Below are 10375 nucleotides of genomic sequence, written 5' to 3'. Positions count from 1 at the left end.
TGGATAGTCTTTTGAGAATAGTATATTTATGACTTATATTAATATATTATAAGTTCTAATATATTAATATGGAATCATATTATTTAATTAGTATTGATCAAGACTTAATTTAGAATTAATTAAGTGATCAAAATGAACTAATTAAATATGGACTCTTATATATATGGAATGGGCCAAGTTCATTTAGCTTGGGCTAAGCTTTCATGGATAGTCCATGGAGTGTGTAACCCATAGATCATATGAAATGAAAGGTCATGGGTTTAACCCTAGTCTCCACACTATATAAAGATGTCCTTGGTTGGTGAAATTGGCACTAGTGTGGGTACACTAAGAGGGCTAGCCGATTTCACTAGAGAGAATCAAAGTATTCTTATTCTCAAAGTCTTCCAAGGTGTTTTGGTGATTTGTGATTCCACTTGAGGCTTCCACACTATTGGGGCTAAGCTCTTAAAGCTTGAAGATATCAAGCTACACCAAAAAGGTATGTCATCTAACTAGTCTTTGTAGTATAGTTGCCTCATAGTATGCTAGTTAGGATTCAAGCATTGGAAAGTTCTTATTTGCATGTATAATAGAGAAAACATAGATCCAAGGTTTATAGGGTTGCATGTACACCATAGGAGTGTTAGAATGCTCAAAACCCAACACGTGTGTGGTTAGCCGACACATTGACTAAGGTGATAATTTGACATTAAGAGTACCAAGTACATTTGCATGGTTATTCACACCTTGTTTGTGATCCTCAGTATCCCAGTCACAAACCTGAAGGGAATAATCGAGATTTAAACATGTCATTGAACTGTTCAATGAATCTCAAAGGATCTAGAAGTTTCAATCCAATTAAAACTTAATAACAATTTCGTTTTTTCATGGTGGAAATTGGTAAATCGTCAATCCAATTAAAACTTAATAACAATTTCGTTTAAACATGCCATTGAATCGTTTTTTCAATCCAATTAAACCCACCCATGCAGGTATTTACACTATTCTATCTAAAAACTCATCGCATTCTAACTCTTGGGTTCTTGAAACAGGTTGTGGAATTCACATTTGTTCTGATGTGCAGGGCCTAAAAAAAGTAAGGATGTGGAGCACGGGAAGATAAACTTGAGCATGGGGAATAGGAAGGTTTCACCTGTCGCCAAGATTGGAGTTTACTCTTTATTGCTTAGTAGTGGGTTAGAAATAGATTTGAATAATTGTTGCTACTCGTCTGAAATGGTGAGAAATGTTATTTCCTTTCATGGTTTATACAAATAGGGTTTCACATTTTCGTTTAATAATAAAATTGGTGCAATAAATGCTTATTATAATGGTATTTTTTATTTTAAAGCATTATCTTGTAATGGTGTATATGAAATTGTGATGGTTGTAGACAACTTAGGAAATAATGTGTTGCATATCGATTCTTCTAATGATTTGGATAAGGCATCATTGTGGCATTGTCGTCTTGGACATGTTAACAAGAAGCGCATAGGCCAACTCCAGGAGGCTGGAGTTTTGGAGTCATTCGACTTAAGGTCGGATGACACTTGTGAGTCTTGTTTACTTCGAAAAATGACTAAGTCACCCTTCACAGGTTCTTGTGAAAGGGGTGAGGGTTTGTTGGATCTCATACACACCAATGTGTGTGGTCCCTTCAGAACCGCCACAAGGGATGCTAACCGCTTCTATGTGACTTTTACTGATGATTATAGAGGATATGGCTATATCTACTAAATCAAACATAAGTCAGAAACCTTTGAGAAATTCAAAGAGTTTAAGCAAGAAGTGGAGAATCAGCTGGGCAGGAAGATAAAGATGCTCCGATCCGATCGAGGTGGTGAGTATCTTAGTATCGAGTTCCTAGACTATATTAAGGAATGTGGGAGTGTTTCACAGTTGAAGCCACCTAGGACACCACAACTTAATGGTGTGGCTGAGAGGCGCAACCGAACCTTGTTAGACATAGTTCGTTCCATGATGAGTCGAGCTTCGTTACCAATCTCATTCTGGGGGTATGACTTAGAGACTGCCTCCCATATCCTTAATCTAGTCCCTACAAAGAAGGTTGCCAAAACACCTCACAAGATGTGGAGTCAGAAGGTTCCCACATTAGACCACATCAAGGTTTGGGGTTGCGAGGCTTTCGTGAGACGCGAGACTCACGACAAGCTCAAACCTCGAAGTGAGCGGTGTATTTTCATCGGCTACCCACATAAATCCTTTGGTTATGTCTTCTACAGACCGAGTGACAATGTTGTTTTCGTTGCGAGGAGAGGAGTCTTTCGTGAGAGAGAGCTCATAGGCCAAGGATACAGTGGGAGGCAAATTGACCTTAAAGAACTTTAAGATTCAAGCGGTGAAGGAACCTCAAACACTATCGATCAAACAGAGGAGGAAACTCATGTCGATCCAATTGATGAGTCTGTACCTCTGAGGCGCTCCAGTAGAGTTAGTGTTCAACCTGTGTTATATGGTTTTCATATAACATCTGAGGGTGATACATTTATCAGTGATAGCACACTAGTAAATTTGGATGAACCTAACAACTACAAGGAAGCCATGGCAGGCCCCGAATCTGCAAAATGGAAAGAGGCGATGGACAGCTAGATTCAGTCCATGTATGATAATCAAGTTTGGAACTTGGTTAACAATGTAACGGGTCGAAAGACAATCGGGTGCAAATGGATCTTCAAGAAAAAGACCGACATGGATGGGAAAGTACACACTTATAAGGCGCTATTGATTGCGAAGGGCTTTACTCAAACTCCGGGAGTTGACTATGATGAGACTTTCTCACCAGTAGCTAAAATTAAGTCTATTAGGGTTATGCTAGCCATTGCTTCATTTTATGACTATGAAATATGGCAAATGGATGTCAAAACCGCTTTCCTTAATGGGAAGTTGGCTGAGGATGTTTACATGAGTCAGCCAAAGGGTTTTGTCAATGCAAAGTACCCTAATAGAGTGTGTAAGCTTGAGAAATCCATTTATGGATTGAAACAATCATCTCATAAATGGAATCTTTGTTTCGATGAGAAAGTCAAAGAGTTTGGCTTTTCGAGAAGCGAGGATAAGTCCTATATATATGTCAAAGCTAGTGGGAGCATAGTTAGCTTTTTGGTATTGTATGTGGATGACATACTACTCATAGGAAATGACATCCCAACCTTGCAGGAGGTTAAGTCCTGGCTTGGGAAGTGTTTCGCTATGAAGGAACTTGGAGAAGATGCCTATATTCTTGGGATAAGGATATTGAGAGACAGGAGTAAGAGACTACTTGGACTTAGTCAAAGTACCTACTTGGATAAGGTGCTGAAAAGATTCAGCATGCAGGATTCCAAGAAAGGTGATTTACCGATCCAGAGCAATACTAAACTGAGTAAAACTCAGAGTCCAAGTACAGAGGCTGAGATAGCTGAAATGAGCCGAATACCATATGCTTCCGATGTTGGCTCAATCATGTATGCTATGACTTGTACTCGCCATGATGTGGCCTTTTCTTTAAGCATGGTCAGCATATATCAAGGGAATCCTGGTAAGGCTCACTGGACTACAGCTAAGAACATTCTCAAGTACCTGCGGAGGACTAAGGACTAGGTCCTTACCCTCAGCGGGAGTGATGTCATGATAGTGTTGGGATATAGCGACACTAGCTTTCAGACCGACAAATATAATTTTCAATATCAGTCGGGCTGGATCTTTACCCTGAATGGAGGAGCAATTAATTGGAAAAGTTCCAAGCAAGAGACAGTAGCTAATTCAACTTGAGAATCAGAGTATATAGCAGTAAGCGAGGCGGCGAAGGAGGCAATATGGCTGAAGAACTTTATTAGAGACCTTGGAGTTGTACCAGCTATAAAGGAGCCTATGGGGATTTTCTGTGACAGTGAGAGTGCATTTTTCTTAGCCAAGGAACCATGGGATCACGTCAGATCCAGGAATATCGACAGAAAATACCACTTCATTAGACATCGTATAAAAGAAGGACTCCTCGTGGCAAGGAGGGTATCATCAGATGAGAACCCAACAGATCCCCTCACGAAGGGACTGAGTAGGGCTAAGCATTTACAGCATGCGAGGTGCATTGGGCTGAAGGATGATATTAGTTTTAATGATTAGATAGCTTTCGAAACTTGTAATAGTTGAAATGTAATTGACATTTGATTCTTAAATAAAAGGTGTTTTTTATTTACTAGTATGGTACTGTCTTGTGTCAATCGTTTACTATTGTTTCATTTTGCATGCTTCGACTTCCCGAATGATTAAATATTATTCAAACTATCCACAGTCGATCATACGTTGGAAGTAGGTAATGAATCAAGATTGTCATGAATTTGGCATGTAGATTTGTCTGAAATTGTATTATACATAGCAAAGTTTGCTGCAACATTCATGAGTGCTCATAAAGTCTGAGTATTGGATTAAACCCGCGCTCACTTGTATCACTTCGTGGAATTCATCTCGAGTGACCGTGAGACGATAATATCATATAAGTCTTCAAACCTAGATATATGAGTTGTTGACTATGAGTTGGTTGTACATTGATAGTACGGAAACGCATCGGTAACTCGATGTTATAAAACGTGTTGTTGTGTATGATTCAATGAATAATTAGTACAAGCATATACTGTCGAAGTTTATCTGTTCCTTTTAGTCCTTGGAGGATTAAAAGCGACATATTGGGCCCCTCGATGATTTTGTTTTGACTTATGTGATGGGCCCGGTCAGAACTAAATTGATGTGTTTGATTAAGTTCTATGTCAAACAAATCGGAAATCGGGAAGCAAACTGTTGAACAATATATATATATATATATATATATATATATATATATATATATATATATATATATACACACACACACACTTAGGTTCAAATGAAAACAATTATGTAATTGAGAACGCGAGAACAACCTGTGCCACATATTTTTTTTGTCACAAAAACCTCCCACGTACCGGCGCGATGAACAAATGTGATATTCATATGTGAATATAAACCACCACCACTGTGCCACATATTTTTTTTTGCTACAAAACCATCCATCGTACCGGTACGACAAATGAATGTATTATTCTTATATGAATATAAAGATAAGTATTTTCTCATGTTTACCACCCCCGTCACCGCAACCACCACTGCCACTGCCATCGCTACCCCTGCCACCGACAGCACCTCCGCCACCGATCGCGATATTCATATATGAATAAACACTTGAGAATAGACACATACTTATTCATATATGAATATACTTATATATTCATATGAGAATACAAAGGTAAGTATATTCTCGCGTTTACTACCCCACCACTGCAACCATAACTGCTACAGCCACTACCATCACCTCCGCCACCAACAACCATATTCATATATGAATAATCACTTGAGAATAGATACTTATTCATATATGAATATACTTATGTATTCATATATGAATATACTTTTTCATATACGAATATATTTACTCATATATGAAAAAGTATATATTTATTAATATATGAGTATCCGTCATCGTCATCAAGACCTCCCCCACTGCCAATGTCATGACTACCGTCACTGCCACCACCTCCGCCACCAACCACCATATTCATATATGAATATAATCATGTGTGAATAGACACAAAGGTATTCATAGATGATATTAATTCTTGACTAATATTAATTAAACAATATGATTTCTCTTTTAATATATTATTCTTATAATATATTAATAAAGTATAATTAATCATCTCTCTTCTTAATTCATCCTCTCAGTTGCTATGGTGAAGGCAACCCAAAAGGACCATGCTCACAATCGGGCCAAGTACATACCAAACTGTAATGGGCTTAGACAACTAATCCAACATGTCATTCTACTAGTGTTTGTAGATCCGGGCTAGTCAATTTAGAGACGATAATTGTAACGCTCATAGATCCGGGCTAGTCAATTTAGAGACGATAAGCATCAAAAATGACTTTTTTTATGTAAGATTATTTAGAAGGATTAATCTTAACCAAGTTGTAGTATATGTCTCAAGGTTTCCGAAAATATAAAGAACGCCGAAATCCGAGTTATAACGAAGAAGTTATGACATGTCGAAGTTTCACGACAGAACCGGCACGACACAGCGCGACGTAAATAGTGAATTTACGTTAGAGCGATATTTGGCCTTAGCGATCTAAATGAAAGTCATAGAATACGTTAAACCGAGAGCATGCATAAAAAGAACGACTAAATCTGACTTCGTATGAGGAAGTTATGATTTTTCGAAGTTTCAACATTAGCAGTATGCAGCCCGAAACTCGAGATTGAGGTCGAGCGATATTTAGCCAAAACTTTCTATATGAGAATTCAATATCTCATCAATAGTAGTCCAACGATAAAAAGACAGACGAAAACGGAGTTCATATGAAGGAGTTATGAATTTCGAACAAAGTTTTCCTGTCCCGGCCTACTAAAAATAATATATTAATAATATATTAGAATTAAATTCAAAATTAGCCAATGGAGTCTAAACGAGAGTTGCAGATCATAATCTCACCTACGTGTGGATATAAAGAACGTCGAAAACGGAGTTAGTATGCGAAAGTTATGAATTTTTGAAGTTCGGGGCACGAAACCCCAAAACTGTCAGAGTTCACGGCATGAATACAGTGTTCACAATGTGAACTCAGTATTTATGACTTCTAGAGCCTGACAGACGCAAGTGGCGATGACGCACCTGATGACTATTGAATTCACGTCGTGAGAACTTAAAATTCACGACGTGAGAGCTGAAAAATAACCCTATAAATAGAAATCGAGGGTCAGCCGATTTTGGTTGCTCTATCTCTTCTCTCCCACTCCCGATACCCTCTCTAAGCCCTATTTTAACCCCCCGAAGCCCGAAGATCCCGAGAAGAAAAGAGTTTCCGAGCCGAAGCTCTGCCCGCGAGAAGCCCGGTGTGTGAAGATCTTCTAGTTTCACCGAAGAAATACTACTCTTAGAGCCGTAGTGCTGCCCGATCATCTTCTGATCAAGTGAGTGTGTAGTTACTTTCTTCTACCGCATAGATATGAAGTATTTGCTATGAAATACATGCTATGTGTTTATACGTTGTTTGTTTACTTGAGATGGTTGTTGGAATGAATGTTTTATACAGGTTTTTAAATGAATTAAACCATATATGTAATTTATATCAACGAATATGTCGGGTAAAACATGGGTAGATAAGTGATGTGGTATGAAAGATGTTATAGATAATCTTAGCAGATGAGCTTAATAGTGAATGTCATAATCCTAGCAGATGCGCTAAATAGTAAATGTCATAATACTAGCAGATGCGCTTATAGGATAATCCTGGCAGATGAGCTTATAGGATAAGGTCGGCAGATGCGCCAAATAGATAATGTCGTAATCCTGGCATATGCGCTTAAAGGATAATGTCGGCAGATGCGCCTAATAGTGTATGTCGTAATCCAGGCAGTGGTGCCTAATAGTGAATGTCGTAATACTGGCAGAGGCGCTTAAAGGATAAAGTTGGCAGATGTGCCTTATGTAGCAATGGATTTTGTGCCAATTCCTTAGGTCAATCCTTAGGAATGAATGAATGAAGGATAGCTGATTCTTAGGGTAAAACCTTAAGAAATAAAAAAGATAATGGGGATGGGTAATTGGGTTGATTGTTTGATGATTGAATATAATAATTGTATTATTGTGGGTTGAAAACCCTATATGCTCACCAGGCTCCCAAGCCTGACCCACTCAATTTTCTTTGTATTACAGGAAGTGGCTCAAGAGCATAAGTTGGTTGACATGACGAGAGATAATGGATTATAGGCCAGTAGTTATAAATAACTGTTGTAAGGTCTATTTTTATCCGTTTATGCTTTTGGTCTGTATCGGAACATGACATCCCGAGATTTTATTATATAATGAAAATACATTTCTTTAAGAAACGCTTTTGATAAATTCTTATCATATTTCGTTTTGGTAACCAATTCCGCAATAGTTTTCTTTAAATGATTACTCTGATTTTAAAATAAAGCATAAACAAACCGGTCTTTTCTGGCAGTGATTTTGGGGATGTCACAGTTGGTATCAGAGCATTAGTTTAAGCGAACTAGGAATTTGTAGGAAATTTCTCGACTTAAACTTAGAATGCAAAGTAATGATTATGAGGAGTGTGTCCAAATTATGTTAGGTAGTATACCTAAAATGACACAAGCACTAGTTTATTTTAGGAATGATGCCTAAAATGCTTTTATGTGCTAAATGTTATATGTTTGCCATATATGATGTTATTTGTTCGGATCTATGGTCTGTTTCCGACCGGATCTAGAAACCTTATGTGTTTAGGATTCTAAGCGTATGACGAAGGCATTAGAACTAGCATGTAAATGTTTCGGAGTGATAAGGAGATTTATACGTCTATCGTAAATAAAGCTTTCTTATCTTAAATTCTCGCCTGGTACACCGAACGTCTGCTTGGGTGTACAAAACGTTATGGTGGAGACTCGTAGAGAATTGAGTAAATGGAGGAAATGAAAGGCTTATGATAGTGAATGACACCTATCGGAAGATATCTTAAGAGTGGTATCTTGCCTTTAGAATATGACTGATAAAATAACGAAACGTTTAGGGGAGTACGGTACGTCTGAGGTACACCTTCGATTGGCAGGATGGTGGAACGATTGGTGTAATTCTTGAAGTTGTCCCATCGTCTGGAATTTCCATCACCAACCGAGTTGAAGTAGAATTGATGATTAAAGGTACGCATGGAAGAAGTCCTTGTAGAGTCTAGGAAAATTTTTATGATTAATTGAACACATTCGTATGTGTTAAATTGTTTTGTGATTTTAGGACTTGGGGACTGCGTGACAATACTTGGGACGAGTATGAGTAGGTGTGAATGAGTAGGTCCGACTACGATGAGTTTGTTACGTGGTTCATAGAACCAAGTTCGAGGTAGCATCTGACTCAATTCAGAAGATTGAAATCAATGCGATCGATAGCATCGCGCTCGTTGTTAAGGAAGCTTGTAGCTAGAAATGCTACATGTAAAAATGTGATTATATCACATTAGAATATGAAGGAAGGTATATTCCATTCTGGAATTTGACTCTAAGAGACTTGAGTCTAAGTGTTGCATCATACGATGAGAGGTCATTAGAACACGACCCATCGGTCTGTTACAATAGATAAAGGAAAGTATTTATCCTAAGAAGAAGAAGGAGTCCACAATAAGGACTTATTTTGTAACTTGAAGGTTATGATTGAAAGTCCAACATAGTACGAAGAGCAGATGCAGAATTTAGCACTACCTGCTATCGAGAAGTCCAAGAGTTAGATACTCTTTCGAGGAAACATATGTGACATCCCTTAATTTCTCGGCCAGAAAAGACCGATTTAATTTATGCTTTTTAAAATAAAATCAGAGAAATCTTTTCAAAAGATGTTGCAGAATTGGTCCCCAAACAACATATGATAAAAGTTTATCAAAACCCTTCATTAAGAAGGTATATATTTTCCATATATATCAAAACCTTGGGATGTCATGTTCCGATACAGATCAAAAGCATAAACAAGACATTATAAGCCCTACTACAGTTATTTACAACTACTGGCCTATAATCCAAAAATCTCACGTCATCCTCCGACTATGCTCGGGGTCCACTACATGTAGTCATAAAAAAACTGAGTGGGTCAGGCTTGGGAGCCTGGTGAGCATATAGGGTTTTCAACCCACCGTAATAATAAGCTTATTAAGTTCACCAATCAACAATAACCCTGATTACCCGTTCCCGTTATCCTCACTTTACGTCCCTAAACACTTTTAACAGGGGACCTAGCCTAAAGAATATGATCGGGATGGACACTACTGCTAAAGGGTTTCCTCAGCCATACATGTCCTAAAGGCAACCATGAGGGGGATGGAGTACAGCGAATGAACACTCTAGTCCATTAACACCTACAGGTTGCGGACCTGCTAATGTTTCCCACTGGACTGTCTAGAAAGTCCGTGGTCATCATCCAAACTCCGTTAGATGACTGAATCACAAATCACATCGAGGCCTCTCATCACTTTTATTTTATCACACATCACTATCTGCCCATGTTCTACCCAACATATTTATAGATAAAAATAAATATACAGTTTAAAACTTGTATAAAACATCAACTCAACAGTCACCTCAAATAAACAATTAATATATTTACACATAGCACGTATTATAAGGTAAATACTTCATATCTATGTGTAAAATGAAAGTGACTATACACTCACTTGATTTGATGAAAATCAAGTGAGTGTATAGTCAGGAACCGGCCTCTGTGAGGGTCGGGCTTCGAAACCGAAAAGATAAATTTTCCGGGCTTCACGGGCTCTTCGTGGCGTATTCCGGGGCTTATAATCGATACCGGGGCTTTGTGGC

This window comes from Lactuca virosa, chromosome 4, assembly GCF_052849685.1.
Source record: "Lactuca virosa cultivar CGN04683 chromosome 4, Lactuca_virosa_CGN04683_v6, whole genome shotgun sequence".
Lineage (NCBI taxonomy): Eukaryota > Viridiplantae > Streptophyta > Magnoliopsida > Asterales > Asteraceae > Lactuca > Lactuca virosa.
This window is presented reverse-complemented; position numbering follows the sequence as displayed.